The sequence below is a fragment of the Lissotriton helveticus genome, chromosome 3_1 (genome assembly GCF_964261635.1).
Source record: "Lissotriton helveticus chromosome 3_1, aLisHel1.1, whole genome shotgun sequence".
NCBI lineage: Eukaryota > Metazoa > Chordata > Amphibia > Caudata > Salamandridae > Lissotriton > Lissotriton helveticus.
In genome coordinates, this window is record NC_136061.1 from 407,493,744 (window position 1) to 407,509,247 (window position 15,504).

General features: G+C 41.1%; 1 long non-coding RNA gene across 1 annotated transcript in view; it reads right to left on the reverse strand.

Annotated features, from left to right (window-relative positions):
* The window catches only part of LOC144824566 (uncharacterized), a 65,865-nt gene that overhangs the window by 14,751 nt on the left and 35,610 nt on the right, over window positions 1–15,504 (reverse strand). The window contains exon 2 of the long non-coding RNA XR_013609015.1: window positions 6,714–6,793. This is a non-coding gene — a long non-coding RNA (uncharacterized LOC144824566). The remainder of the gene's footprint in view (window positions 1–6,713; window positions 6,794–15,504) is intronic.

Genomic DNA, 15,504 nt, shown 5'->3' on the forward strand with positions numbered 1-15,504 from the left:
CTTACTCACCCTCACTCACCCTCACCCTCACCCTCACTCTCACTCACCCTCAACCCCTCACCCTCACTCACCCTCACCCACCCTCACTCACCCTCAACCCCTCACCCTCACACAGTGGAATAGGTCTCGGAGCATTTGAGTTAGAGCTTTTAGAAATGTTTATGGTTTTTTTTTTTTAATTCTTTAGCATTGGCTACAGGAAACAAAAATGCTAAAGATTTACAAAAAAACCCATAAACAATTCTAAAAGCACTAACTCTAATGCTGCGAGACCTATTGCATTTCCAATGCTTGTTTACTCTTGTGACTCCTGCCCCTGCGCGCACACACAGTCGGATCACTAGGACACCGCCTAGTTCATTGTTTGCCTTCTCGTTGGACATTTATCTCTCTCCACCTCTACCTTTAGCATGATTCCATGGCAGGCTTTTCTGATGGAGCGAGGCCGATGATGAAGGCATTCTCTCAGGTATGCTCTTAAAAGCCCTGCTAAAACAAAACCAGAGAAGGAGGCGGCAGGGACGCAAATCCATCCATTCAGTACAGGCAAATTCAAGCTGAGGTGGGATCTGATTACAAAGCACTTCTCTGAATAAGCTGCCCTTCGCCCAGGACCAGTTAGACTAGTTGCAGCAGCTCGACAAAAAGGCATTTTAAATCGCAATTTGTAAGCACGAGAGGGGGAGAGACACGTATATTTTTAAACCGCTTTCCTTCCCTCTTAAACTGGCAGAGAATGAAGATTCCTTTCCTCCCCTCAGGTTATGCCTCTATTTTTGGCTGTTTTGTGGTTCATTTTTAAAACTGTGTTTTATGTTTTGCAATGGTGGAAAGGCCGCCGCAGTGGGAGGTGCATGTTCAATTTCTTTACTTTTATCTTCGAGGGAGGCTGGGAAGGTATGCTGTGGCTCGTGCTGTTGCCCAATATGTTGTCTTCTTTCAATCTTTAATCAATGCAGCGGTTATGAACTTCAGGTATCCGGGCCCATAAAACACGTTTTCTGTGGATGGAGAGGGTACTGCCCTGCTCGCCATGTAAACAATTCGCCAGTATTGCTGTGTTTTTTTTTTTCATTTTTTGGTGGCATTGGGAATTTCGGGATATTAGGCAACGTACCCTGTAGACCTGTTCGTTTTTAGAAGCTCAACTGCCTGGCTTGTGTCCAGCGGCCATCTGGGTGCCTTTTTGCTTTTCAGTGGTTTTTACTTGCCTTCCACCCCTCAATGGATTTTGGACCCTTTGTTTGGGGTACTCCCACCACAAACCGGTTTTCAGTGGGTTTACATTGTCCAAGAGCTGAGAAACAGGCTGCAGTGAACTATTGAAATAGTGTTGTATACAGCTGAATACACATATACAACCTTCAACCTCCAATTGTTTATGCCCCCTCAAAACAAAAAACTTTAACAAACAACCATTGAAATAGGCAAAAACAAGTTGCCAGCATTGCAAGAACAAAAGAAAAATGAGGAAATCTTTTATTGTACATACATTTTTTAATATGGTCGTTTGGTTGGACATTCTTGGTCATATATAAGGTAACAAAAATCCTTCTGGCACTTTTTTATTACAACTTTTCAGCATCCTGCACAGCAGCCACACTTCTCTACAGCACAGCTTAAACACATTGGCAAAGTCAATAGCTCTGCCTAAACACTTATAAGGCCCCAAAGGTGAGACTTATTGGCTATGCCAATGCTTGCTTCTATTGAGGAGAATATTAACGGGCCAGTTATTGAAAAGGTCAAGGATTAGTTTCACATCCCAATGACTTTCATATTTAGGTTTAGGAGGTCTTCTTAAACAAATGCTTTTCATCCCTCTACCAACAATGACATTTTTACCTACCGTTTACCATTGACAAGGACATGACCAGCAGAAATAGCCGATATATAGCAATTGATAGTTCTATAGCTGAGGCCTTTATCAAATTGTTCAACAAGGAAGTTAACAATGTCAAAAATAGGTGCTTCCAAGGAATCCAGGTTCCTTTCCAGGCACCAACGTACCCAGATTCTCCATATGTTGTTATAGCTGTAGTGAGTGCCTGGGGCCCAAGACTCTCTGAGGAGAGTTGCAGCCGTCGCCAAAAATCCTGAGATTTCATTGGATCTCCTACCACTCTCCAGGCAAGAAGGGTTAAACTTCCATTCTGAATTAGGGGCTGAACTCCTCCGTCTACGTCTGCAAGTTGATTCTTTAGGGTAGGAATTAAGAAGGAGGAGGGGTTGCAAGCTAGTTCTAGAGTGGTGGGGAACCATGCTTGGGATGGCCAAAAGGGAGTTATTAGGCCACGGGTAGACTCGGATGAGTGCCTTTCGGATTAAAGGTTAGGACTGAAATCTATATGTCAGTGGGTGTATCCCCTAATGTGTTTAAACCCGCCCTACTGCTGGGCGGACGCTATAATGTTAAGGACAGGTCGATGGGTGCACCACACATGCTAACAATGCTGCAAGTATGAATATATGTTCTGTCTCCTTCGAAGATTGAAGTATAGAATGCGATTTTAATTTCATGAAAAGTTTTGTTACATGGTTAAAACAAAAAGCATAGACCTAAGTCATATCGTATACTTGGAACGATTGGATTGTGTACAACATTTTTCCATTTGCCGCCGGGCCACAGGGTTGTCGGCTACACGGCTGTGTTAACCTGAAAACGATATTTCAACTCTGCTGCTGTTGCGGCCGGCCCAAGGGGTTGTAGGCCTTAAGCTGTGTTATACTGAGAATGTACAATAAAGGTCTTTTAAAAAAAAAAAAGGGAGTTATTAGGACAAGGAAGCACTGATCTTGTCTCACTATCTGAAGAACTCTCTGAATCATGGCAAAGAGAGGGAATGCATACTCCTTGGCTCCATTCCAAGATTGTAGTAAGGCATTGACTGCTAGAGCACCCGGGTCAGGCATCCAGCTGAAGTTGTTCTCCAGTTGAAAGGTTAGTCTGCCCGCAAATAAGTCTGTCTCTAGAGGGCCCCAGATCTTGTTTAGGGTACTGAACAAGGAAACATTCCGTTTCCAATCGCTGTGATCTAACAGGAATCTTGAATTCAAGACTGTAGAGATGTTCGATTTCCCCGGAAGGTATGCCGCTTTGAGAGCGATCTTGTGTTCCATACAGAACATCCAAAGTTTCTTTTCTAGATTCGAGAGGTCCGCAGATTTAGTGCCCCCCAGACGATTTATATAGGCTACCGCAGACATGTTGTCCATCTTTAGAATGACTGACCTCCCCTGGAGAGAGTGTTTGAAGCTCATGAGGGCGTAAAGCCCAGCTGTTAGTTCTAAATAATTCATATGGTGAGATAATTCCTCTTGTGACCAGATACCACCAGTGTTCTGTTTGAGAAGACAAGCTCCCCAGCCATAAAGGCTCGCATTGCATTCTAAAACAAACTCTGGTTTTGAACCAAAGATTGCTTTTTTGTTCCACACGTCTAGGTTCTCGAGCCACCAGGTTAGTTCGATTTGGCTTCTTGATCCAGACTGATCCGATCTCCGTACCAGGGTCAGTTCTTAGGGCTCTCGCCTTTTCCCTTTGGAGGGCCCAATAGTTGAGGGGACCGGGAAAGATGGCTTGGATGGAGGAGGAGAGGAGACCCAAAAGTCTGGCTAGCTCTCTCAGAGAGCAGTCTTGCTGTTTCGGGACGTGTCTTATTTCCTTCCTGATTTTGGTCATCTTTTTGGAAGGTAGTAAAAGGAGACATTTCAATGTGTCTACTGTGAAACCTAGGAACTCCAGAGATCTGGAAGGGGTCAACATTGGTTTTTCTTTGTTTATGATGAATCCTAAACTTTGTAGGAGATCCATCACAGCCTGCAGGTCTTTGGCTAGTTGTGAAGGATCTTGAGAAATTATAAGAATGTCTTTTAAGTAAATGAAAAATCAAATGCCCCTTAGAGATGAGGCAACAGCTTTCATGACCTTGGTGAAGCACCAAGGGGCTGAGGAGAGTCCGAAGGGGAGAGCCTGAAATTGGTAAAGGTGATTTTTCCAGACAAATTGAAGAAAGGGTTGGTGGGATTCGGCCATAGGAATGGAGAAGTAAGCATTCTTTAGGTCCAGTTTGACTAGCCAGTCTCCCTCTAGAAGTAAAATCCCTCAAGAGATGGATGCCCTCCATCTTGAAATGTCTGTAAACCAAATATGTGTTTAGTTCTCTTAAGTTTATAACAGGTCTCCAACCTTTGTCTTTCTTTTTTACAAGAAAGAGTGTGCTTATAAATCTTAAAGTTTCTAATGGGACCTCTATTATGGATCCTTTCTGAAGCATAGAGGAGATCTCCTCCTCTATTATTTTTTGTTGCTATGGAGAGAGAGGCATGAAGTTTATAAAGGTATGTGAGTAAAATCTATCATAAACCCATTGACAGTGTTTAAGACCCAAGGATCTTGAGTGATCAATCTACAATTGTAAAGGAAGTATTTGTGTCTGCCACCCACTTTTTGGGGGAAAAAAGGAGAAGGGAGAGGGGAGAGAGTACTTACTTGCAGGGTTGTTTGAGATGACGGTTCCACTGGATCTAAATCCTCTGATGCGTTGGCCTCTAATTCTCTGGAAGTAGAATTGAGGCACGTTGTACTGCTGATACCCTCTTCCAAAACCATGGGATCTTGGAAATTGCCTTTTATTGAAAAAGCAGACGGAAGCGAGGCCCAGTCTTCAGGCCCACCCAAAAAGGTTAGGATTGAAAACTTGTCCAGGGCGGTGAAAGTGGAGACATATTTACCCAAGGATTTAATGAGGTCTTCTCCAAAGAGTAAACCTTTTAGGTTTTGCGAAGGTTCTTAATCCGCCATGTCAGTTAGTTTTGGATTTATTTTAGTCAAAACGACTCTTCGCCTTTCTGCATTAATGCTAGCGTTGGCATTACCCAGTAGAATTAATGCTCTCTGGCTCCATCCCCTGATGAGATTGGTGTTGAGAGAGGTGTCATTGATGCGGCTGTCTTCTGCAGAATCTAGGATTCTGGCTAATGGTCCTAGTACGGCGAGAAGATGGTCTTGCACCCTTTCGGGGATTTTTCTGTCCCTTTTCTTGGATCACGTCCAAGTTTGAATAGGAATTTAATGAGTTCAGGATCCAAATTTGGGGTATAGCAGCTTTTATCCTCGATAGAAGGTCTAGAGCATTCAGCTCTAAGGATGTTATGTGTGTCCTTTTCTAAGAGATTTCTTATCCATTTGTTAATGAATTTTGCGATGTGGTCCTGAGGGAACCACTTGGAACTTCTTGGGTGTTTCAGATTTAATGGGTAAAACATTTCTTCGCCTAAGGGGTCAAGGATAATGTCCTTAGAGGATGATGGGAGTTCCTCTTCTGGATTGTAAAATTCTTGATCAAGATCAAGGACATACTCATTAAGGTGTGTCTGAGGATTCTATATCATATTGTAAAGAGCATTATGATATTTTGTGCCGCTAGGGACATCCATATGTTTCGTGCCGCTAGGGACATCTTGGAAGTTTGAGGTGCGAGGACCTCCATTAGAAGTTGAGGTGCTAAGACCTCCCTGAATTGATGAGGTGCTTGGACCTCCTATATTGCTCTTATCAATGTTTTTACTTTTCTTAATTCTTTTACCCATTAATTCAGTGATCTTGTCAGAGTAGGGGTTTGGAATTTCTGAGATTTCGTCCTCATCTGAAAGTGACCTTTTAGAGGACATAATCTGACTTAAGGTCTAAAACATGCAGGACCTCAATTCCTTATGAAGGTTTTTTTGCAGGGCTTCGTTGTCTATGTTATGTGTAGGGGCAGAAGCCTCGTCTGAGTCAGAGTCAGACATGGTATATAGGAAATGTTAACTTGTAAAAAGTGGTAAAGCCCTTTAATGACAGATAATTAGGGAGGATTTCCCTTAATAATGGTGACAAGGTTTATAGATGAAGGAATGTAAAGAGAATAATTCCTCTCTTATTATAATTAATTGTGTTATAGAATGTTGAAAAGGCCAGTTAAATGAGTATTTCCTGCTATAACCCTCTTTTTTTATGAATAAGGTCGTAAAACAATAACTACTTGCGGTGATACGAAGAGCAGCAGCTTTTCGCGTAAGCGCCAAGTTACTGAAACTCTTGCGATCAGCTGCTGTTGCTAAGATGAAATCCAAAATAATAAAAGGTAGCGATGGAGAGCCGTGTTGGAGTGCGCGGCCTGCATTGGTGGAAAGAGGTGAAAAACGGAAGTTGAACAAAGACATTAGGTAAACTCATTATGGCATGTGGAAGTAGAACAAGGATGAAATTGAAGAATAATCGTTTATACAAAAAACAAAATATTAAGGTTTGATTAAACATCTAAAAATCTTTCAATATATTCAAACATTAGAAATAGTACATAAGCTGAAAGAAAAGGCAGGTTAATCTGGTCAGTCACGCAAGGATGGGACTAGGGAAGGGGGCGTAGGGAAATCTCCGTAAATTGGAGATCGGTATAGAGGCAGTAGGAAGGAGGGGTGGGGTTAAGCCACACCCAAGGGAACTTCAAAATAGAGATAAAAATTAATAATGGTAATGAAGGAAAATGAACTTATTGCTTGGATCGCATTTAAAAGAGGCAGATTGTTGATGGCTCATGCCTTTCATGTGTTACTATTGTTCTATTCTGGAACCTTTTAATATTGTGATGTAAGCTGCTGCTTGGACTGCATTAAAGGAATAATGCATAATGTAGCCTCCGTTCATATAATGAAATTACATAGCTTACCTGGTTTCCAGCACCAAAGTCGTCAGTCTAGCTGAGGGACCACATCCTCTCCCCACTGAAGAAAGGGCCACCTTTAAGTGCTGCACAGGAAAAAATTATTTTCAAAGGTGTTCTTGTCACTTTTCAGTCGCTGATATTCAGGAGTAAAACTAAATATGAGTAGAAACCTTTGCCCAGACGGTGTCAATGCGTCTTAAAATGACATAATAACTAAATACTGGCAAAGAACATGTCGCACTATTGCATAGCTGCCAAGGTTTCAGATTGCGATGTGTGACATTTTCATAATTTCATTGTAATTATGAGTGACATTTCAACGTTTATGAGTGACACTTTATTACGAGCAAAATCATGCGATAAAGATGAGGGAAACGTATAAAAATCTGAAATTACACTCATTTGCGTGACGGGAACCTCTAAAAAGATCTTAAAACTACTACAAAGCACGAGAAATGGAAGGGCACTAACCAGAGACATACTGCGTGACTGCAGTTCTCAGTAACAGAAGGCAGGCAGGCATTGCAGCTGCTCAGAAGATCTAATTGATTTGATCATTGATGACTGGATGATAGCCTAAAAAACAAAGTTCATAGCATGGCAAGTGCCACTAGGAGATTATACCATAAATCAGGCCTCTCCGAGACCGGCCAAACTAACTTTGTTTTTCATTTCTGTTTGAGGATTGACTAGAGAACATGCTGAACATTTAACACAACAGACACCATCCCAAATGCATACATTTGCTACGGTGCCACTTTCAGGGCTAGCAGCCAAGGGCCCCTCTTCTACTCTGTTGGTAAAGAGGGTATTGTTGTACCCTGCCATATTCAAAATCGTCCCTGGTTATTTGTGCACATTATCATAGCCTATTTTACACTCTGTGATATATTATTTAAAAATAATGGCATGCATATTCATAGTGCTGCCAGAGGCTAGGACTTCATAGCACTTCAAAAACATGTTCCTAATCTCCAATGCATCAACAAGGGTTAAATTCTGTGTCGATGTTACAGACACCTGTAGTGATCCCATTAACCAGCTGAGCTTCCACGACCTAACAGTGCATTTCCCAAATGCTAGTTTAACTTGCATTTATGTTCTTCATTAAATGTGTGTACATTTTATTTTATATGCAGTTACCTGCAGGTAAAAGGCAAGCAGAAGAGTTAAAAAATAGTTTGTTTTTAGCCACGTCGCTGGCTCCATCCCCATTGCACTCGGGATAGCTTCATATTCTTTCTTATGACCCTCTGGTGAAAATACGAGCTGTATGGGCTATGCTGCGCTTTTTGAACTACACTGAAGTCTCCCTCTGACTTTCCCTACTGAATCTAACACCTGTTGTGCATTTCCTACGAACGGCACCCTTCACCCTGGGGTTAGCAGCCTGCGAAGAAAAAAAGACATTGAACTAAGGAGGTCAGGGTTGCCTATTGATCAAAAATATACTTTGAGGTACCGCACGACAATGCCAACGTAGCGTGGAAACTGGGATTGCTGCAGCTGGGCTGCGGCAGACCATGAAGCCAGCCTGAAGAAATAAATGATAGCAGCCGATCCAAATGTCTTGCACTGGGGCAAATGGAACCTCCGGATCTTGGCGGCCGTTCGTTACGGTGTTTACAGTCATTCCAGCCCCCCTATGGCAGTTCAGTTACGCATCTAGTACACAGTAGTGTATAAATGTGACAACACCGTACTAAAGTGCCTAGAAGTACTTACTGCCTCTCTGTCACTGTGTGTTCATTTAACAGTTGGGCAGGACCCGGACAGCTGTGTCGACTGTGACTCTGCAGCCGAGCCAGGCTTAGAATAGAGCCAGTCTCATGCGCCATGCCGCTGATCATTCTGCCGAAGGTATCACGAGATTCCCCCATGGTCTATTCATACTTTCTCCAAAAGCATAGCTTAAATATTTCGACAATGAAACTTCAGATTAACACAGATACACAAGTTATTCCTCTATTTTTGGTATTTTATTAATTTTTTAGTGATATATCAAAAAAGACTTTTTTTTAAATTTTCCATATATATTTGTCAATTTATCCATGATAATTATAATCATTTCTGCATTAAAATTCAAACAACAATTCCTTTAACTTTACAAAACAATGTATACAAAAAATAATTTATTACAATAAGAAGCAAGCACCCTGTCTAACAGACACCTTTCAACATTCACACCTACTCATACATACAACACTACACATTTCTTTTTCTACAACCCAAACACTTTCTAAGGTTGAGGTAACACAGATATTAGTTGTGAAACTCCACGCCAGGTCTACGTGCGTTTCGGTGGATTTGTACCACCTTCCTCAGGACCAGCAAAGAAAGAGTTTTTCTCCTTAAAGTGTGTGCAGGGTACCTGGAATTACAAATATAACATAATGTATCTGTAATCAATTCTAACTGAAGAACAGTTCTGTTAATCTAGCAGATTTCTTTTATATCGTTTTCTGATTACTATGAGGTGTACAAATACACCAAAAATAACACAATGCAAGCTGGGTGTGTGGCATTTTTATACCTAGGGGTAAGCATATAGCTAAATACAAATGTGACACCATCTTTAATACAGTTGTCACACTTGTTCTCGATTGACAGTCTCTTTAGAATGATCTCCAAAGTCTCTATCAGACTTGTTATTTTAGTCATAAGATACGGAGACCAATGTCCCAGAGATTAAGGGTTATGGGAACATTCTCACCTTTAATTAGACTTGGACTGTATATTTATTGTCTAATTCGTCCGTGTTCATTTGTTGATTCTAGATCTTATCATTTCGGTCGTCTCAAAGGTCAAAAATTGATTTATCTGAAAGGAATTATAACGATTTTAAAACTAATTCTAGATTTCCATACATATGGGTGGTTTAGGTTCTACCAAAAATGTGTTACCTACGACCTTGTTGAATCAATTAATTCATAAGTTGTCATTCTCGATTGTCTTCATATTAAGGACAGAGAAGAGGTATTTTTGGATGGGGCTCCAGTTATTTTCTGTAAATCAAGTTAAGCCACAATTGTCTATAAAAAGTCTCCCTTCTGTTATAGTTTCATTGATAAAATCTGTGTGACTGACCTTTTTATCGTCATAGGCTTGTTCTCTATAACTTTGGTTCTTCGAGGTTGGCCGACACCACTATGTCATCATTGGCTTCACAGAGTCACAGTCCTGATAGTCTATGATAACGAATTGACGTATTGGTGTTTTAGAATTAGATGTTAATAATTCACTTAACATTTTGTACTATCAAGATTTAAACACTTACTGTCCCATAGTATCGATCTATTTTATCTATATGTGTCATTCCCCATTTATGTTAACGATGTTGAAACATGAAACCCTGCTACGGTGTATAATCCTATTGACTATTCACATACATATTATCTGCATTTGACTTGCCTATATAGACAGTATCGAGTTTGTATTCACAAACCTAATTACTCTGTCTCATTTATACACTTCAGGACATTTTTTCAAAGGTCTAATACATTGCATTTTACTGAGCTTGCTGGACTTGTTGCATTGGATATTAGATTATAGACCTGTCTGTTGTCAGGAAGGGCATCTTTACTAGCTTAAGAAATGTTCTTTAGATACATTTCAGTTTACAATTAGTTACGATAAACCCTTAATAAACAGTAGATCGATAAAGACCTATTTGTATGAGTGCTGCTGTTAGTTTAAACTCATAAGGGTGAAACTTCTCTCCTTGGACTGCGACATATTTTACCTTCAATTTGGGACAATTTTTGCAGTAAAAGCGGTATGTTCCCAGAAGATGCTTTTCACACAACGCTAGTACTGAGGATGGTATTTCTAAAGTTATACATAAAACTCGAGCTCTATTAAATGTATCTACCAAGTATCAAAAAATGGCCTTCCACATACGCTCGTGCCTCTTTCTAAAGTTATACATAAAACTCGAGCTCTATTAAATTTATCTACCAAGCATCAAAGAATGGCCTTCCAAATACGCTCGTACCTCTTTCTTTATGGTTTCGGACTTCTAAACATCTCTCCCCGTCTCTTCCGATCTAGGAACGGCGCGTTTGTTTATTTATTTCTTCGTAGGCTCTTTATAAGGGCGAAAACGCGGGAGCCTCAGTCTTTGAATATTGTGACCCGGAAGGAGTATAACCCGGAAGTCGTATGCCGTATCTAATACCGGTTCTTGATGGAAAGGGCGGGTGCCATATTGTAGTGGACTTCAAGACCACCTACTCTACATTCCAATATCTTTACTCGTCACGAATGAAATGTCAAAAACCAAATGCTGTGATAACGTTTATTATATTTGATGAAAAACGGGGAAATTAGATGACAATTTTAAGTGGACTTGTAGGTTGCCCAATATACTTTCTAATCACAATAGCTGTTCGATATACTCATAATAGTCATATACAAGCATATGCTATAAATTAAAAAGGGAATAAAGATAAAATTTAACAGTAGTATTACTGATTGCGGTTGTCAGATTGTGTTCATCCAGATTATAAGTATACACCGAATATTGTCAAAAATATAGATATCACAACAGTGTTTACCCTATATTTTGTATCATTTTAGATCTAATAATGGATGTTTCCTATTCTTAAAGGGGGGGACCGTTATTATTACAATGCTATACACAAAGTGATGCATAGTGATGGTTACAAGAGATATTCTCTAAAAAATTCAGTTATGGGTTATTGAATATGAACATGATAGAGGTATCGAACGGTGTATCACACATTCTTTATGATATACCAGGCTATGCTTTCATTGAGTCCCTTCCGAACACTATCAAACTGAAAAATCCCAAAACTCTCCCGTTTTCTGCGAGTGTTTTCCATCAACTGTCCCATTTTATGTTGGACTTTCTCAAGTATACACCACCGTAATTCCGCCTCACTGTGGTTAAAATCTAAACAGTGTTGTACAATAGGTGCTGTTGTTTTTCTCATTCTCACTGCTGACTTATGTTCACTGAATCTGGTGCGGAATTCTCGTCCAGTCTCGCCAACATAAGCAAGGCCACACGGACATATGATGGTTAAATGACATTGCTGCTCCTACAGTTTGTCAATGATTTCAAATTAACTTGAAAGTTGTTATAGTTAATTGAATCAGTTGTTATTGCAGCATCACATGCATGGCATGATCCACATCTATGATTGCCCCAGATCGGGGTCAATCCTGTAATAGATGTCTGGATAGTTCTTGCCTTGTTTCTACCTCTTGTGTGGACTAGGCGATCTTTTAAATTCCTGTTCCGTCTATATGCCACTAAAGGTTTCAAGAGATGGGCCTCATTGTCTTCTGTCTCCAATATACTCCAATTTCTATTTATAAGATTTTTGATCTTATAATTCAATGACGAGTGATTAATCACACAAGTTTTTTTTTTTTTAGTAGAGTTTTATATATAGCGCGAACTAGACCCGAACCGATTCAGGTATCAGAGCGCTTTACATAGCACAAGTTACGTTTTACATGAGGACACACACTTTCATTTTTAGGCACGGGGAGATTAAGTGATTTGTCCAGAATCACAGGAGGTTTTGGCGTCGTTACCGAGACTCGAACCCAGATCCCCAGGTCCGAGGTCGAGCGCCTTAGCCGTTAGGCTAACTCCTCTCCCCCACTCCTTATCCCACAAGTGATTCTGTCTTCAGATTCACGTTTGGTACTCCTCAATAAAGAGTCACGGTCATAGTATTTGGCTCTTTTAAATGCTCGTCTGATCAGACGATGAGGGTAGCCTCTTAAAAGGAGTCTCGCCTTGAGTGCTTCACCATGGCGTTGATATTCTGTCAAGTTTGTACAATTTCGGCGTATCCTGAGGAATTCCCCAAAGGGGATTGAATCCTTCTGACAGTGTGGGTGGAAACTCCTAAACTGAAGAATAGTATTTTTGGCAGTTGGCTTCCTAAACAGACTAACTTCTAGTATGCCACTACTTCCATTTATCTCTATGTCTAGAAATTCCACCTTATTGTTGTTAAAATTGGAAGTATACCTAAGGTTGGGTTCACTGGAATTTAGCCAAAGTATAAAACTTTCCAATTGTGCCTCAGTACCACGCCAAACAAAAAAAATGTCGACTATAAATCTACGGCACAAATTTTTTTTTCAAAAAAAGGGGCGACTTCATTATACACGTTCTTCAATTCCCATTCTCCCATGTAGCCATTCGCTACACTTGGGGCGCAAGAAGCTCCCATACTGGTGCCCTTTACTTGTTTGTAAAGGGCACCTTCGTAGTCGAAGAAATTGTTCAAAAGAACAACCTCCAGGCACTGCAAAATGAAATTGTCCGGTCTATTATCAGGGTATCTTTGTAACAGAGAGGCTACAGCAAGTAACGCTTGACATTGAGGTATGTTGGTATACAACGCCTCAATGTCAAGCGTCACCAGTAGATCAGTTGCTGTATTAAATGTTATGCCTTCTATTTTAGTGATCATATCACCTGTGTCACGAATGAAGGATTCATATTTCTGTGTCAATGGGCACAGAAACGTATCCACGTATTTTGACAGTGACTCAGTGTTGGAGCCAATCGTGGAGATTATCGGTCGCATAGGGGGACTGCTTTCATTTTTATGAGTCTTCGGTAGACCATACATGGCTGGAACTACCGGACAGGTTTTATTGAGAAAGTTCAGTTCGTCCTCACAAATGAAACCTTCTTCAAATGCTGAACGAGTTATCTCTTTAATAGTTGTACTAAGGCGTTGTAATTCCCTTGAGTGTGCTGGCCTATAGTGTTCTTCAACACTCAGCATAGCTCACATCTTCCTGTCATGTTCACTCTTATCAAAAATAGTGATGCCCCCTCCCTTATCACAGGGTTTTATTACCAGATTTGTATTTGTTTCGATGTTCCTGAGGGCTAGATTTTCTTGTTTAGATAAGTTGAAATTTGGTTTAATGGTTCCTCCCAAAAGACGTGTGATGTCTTGTATCACACGCCGTTCAAAGATTTGAACTTCAGGTCCCACCATGCCTAGGGTCGGTGTGAAGCTAGAAGGAGGTTTGCAGCCAGATAAATTATTATTTTCCTCTCCTCTCGTTTTTCCTTCAAAGAATTTCTTTAGTCTCACCTTTCGGAAGAAGGCGAAAAGGTCTTCATGGAGTTTAAATTTGTTAATAGGGGTGCACGGAACAAAAGACAGTCCACGGCTCAATAATGAGAGCTCCTCGTTCTTTAGATCAGTAGATGATAAATTATAAATTGGCATAGTATCACTCAATTTATTCATATTTTCATTATGATTTGAGTCTACCACCAATATTGTTGGTTTCGCGTCTTTACATATTGCTGCGAGGTTGTGGGCTCATCATTTGATGTCCTCCTCTGTCTTGTTGCCAATGCACCGTTTTCCCCCTGTAAGGGCCTCTCAATAAAAAAACACGATTATGGGTGTTTTGATATCCTTGCCTACCCCTGAAGGGTGGTCTGGAATTATAGCGTCCCCTCCCTAGATCTTGGTGATTGTCTGTATCTGAGTCTGAGGAGCCTGTATCTGAGAAATTGGTGTAATTCCTCCTATAGGTGTTATCATAGTTAGGGTTGTAGTTGCCTTGGTTACCACCTTGATAGTAATTGGGGTTAAGATAAGGGTAGATTTTTTCTTTTGTAAACCATCTTACATCTTTTTTGAGCTTTTCAGTCTTTTTATTTGTCAAGTATGTGTCAAAATCTTTCATTTCCGATTGGATCTTATCAAGTTTGTTTTTTGCATCGTCTACAGCACTGGAGGATTGAAGTTTGTCTTCTAAAGCTTGAATCTCTTGACTTAGAACTGTCATCATATCTTTTGCAGTTTCGATAATCAACATCATCCAGTCTCTGGAGCAGCGGTTTGAAATCAGTGACCACCGCTCCAGAAACTTACGGATTTCGATGAACAACGCGGGAGTTTATCGAAATCCGTAAGTTTCTGGAGCGGTGGTCACTCTTATCATCCAGCCAGACTAATAGCTGGGTATCATCTGCGTAATTGAAAATTTCGCAGTTCATACGCATAAGCTCCTCCACCAATGGTTGTAAGTAGATATTAAAAAGCAGGGGGGATAAAGCCGACCCCTGGGGCACCCCCCAAGTCACTTCACTGATCTCAGACAGTTGGTCTCTTAGCTGCACTCTCTGGGTTCGACCTGACAGGAAGGATTCTAGCCACTTTAGCACCTGGCCTGTGATCCCCAATTTCGCGATACGGTCCAGTAAGATGGTATGACTGACCGTATCGAAGGCCGCCGATAAGTCTAAGAGAATCAGGGCACATGGCTGTTTATTATCTGCCCTGACTCTTAGCTCATCGGCGACCGAGGCCATGACTAGTTCTGTGCTATGTTGGGGCCGGAACCCAGCCTGCCTGGCATGAAGGAGACGATGTTCTTCCAGATGGCCGGCTAGAGTGCTGAGGACGTGCCTTTCCAAGATCTTACTTAGAAAAGGTAACTGCGAGATGGGCCTGTAGTTTTTTAAGGCTTTCGTGTCCGTTCCTGCTTTCTTTAAAAGTGGGGCGACCCTGGCTTCTTTCATCCGAGTTGGCAGATAACCTGTTTTCAATGAGTTGTTCAGTAAGCTCAGTACCTGAGGCTGGATGCCTGGCAGGGCCATTTTGAAAATTTTAGGGGGACATGGGTCTATGTTTGAACCTGACTTGATCTGTCCGACCAGTTCCACTAGGCACTTGTCGTCGATGGGAGGAAAGCTATTCAGAGTCATGGACGGCAGCTGAGTAGTCTGACTAGGCAGCATGGTTGTAGCTGGCCGTGCATTGATGTCAGTGAT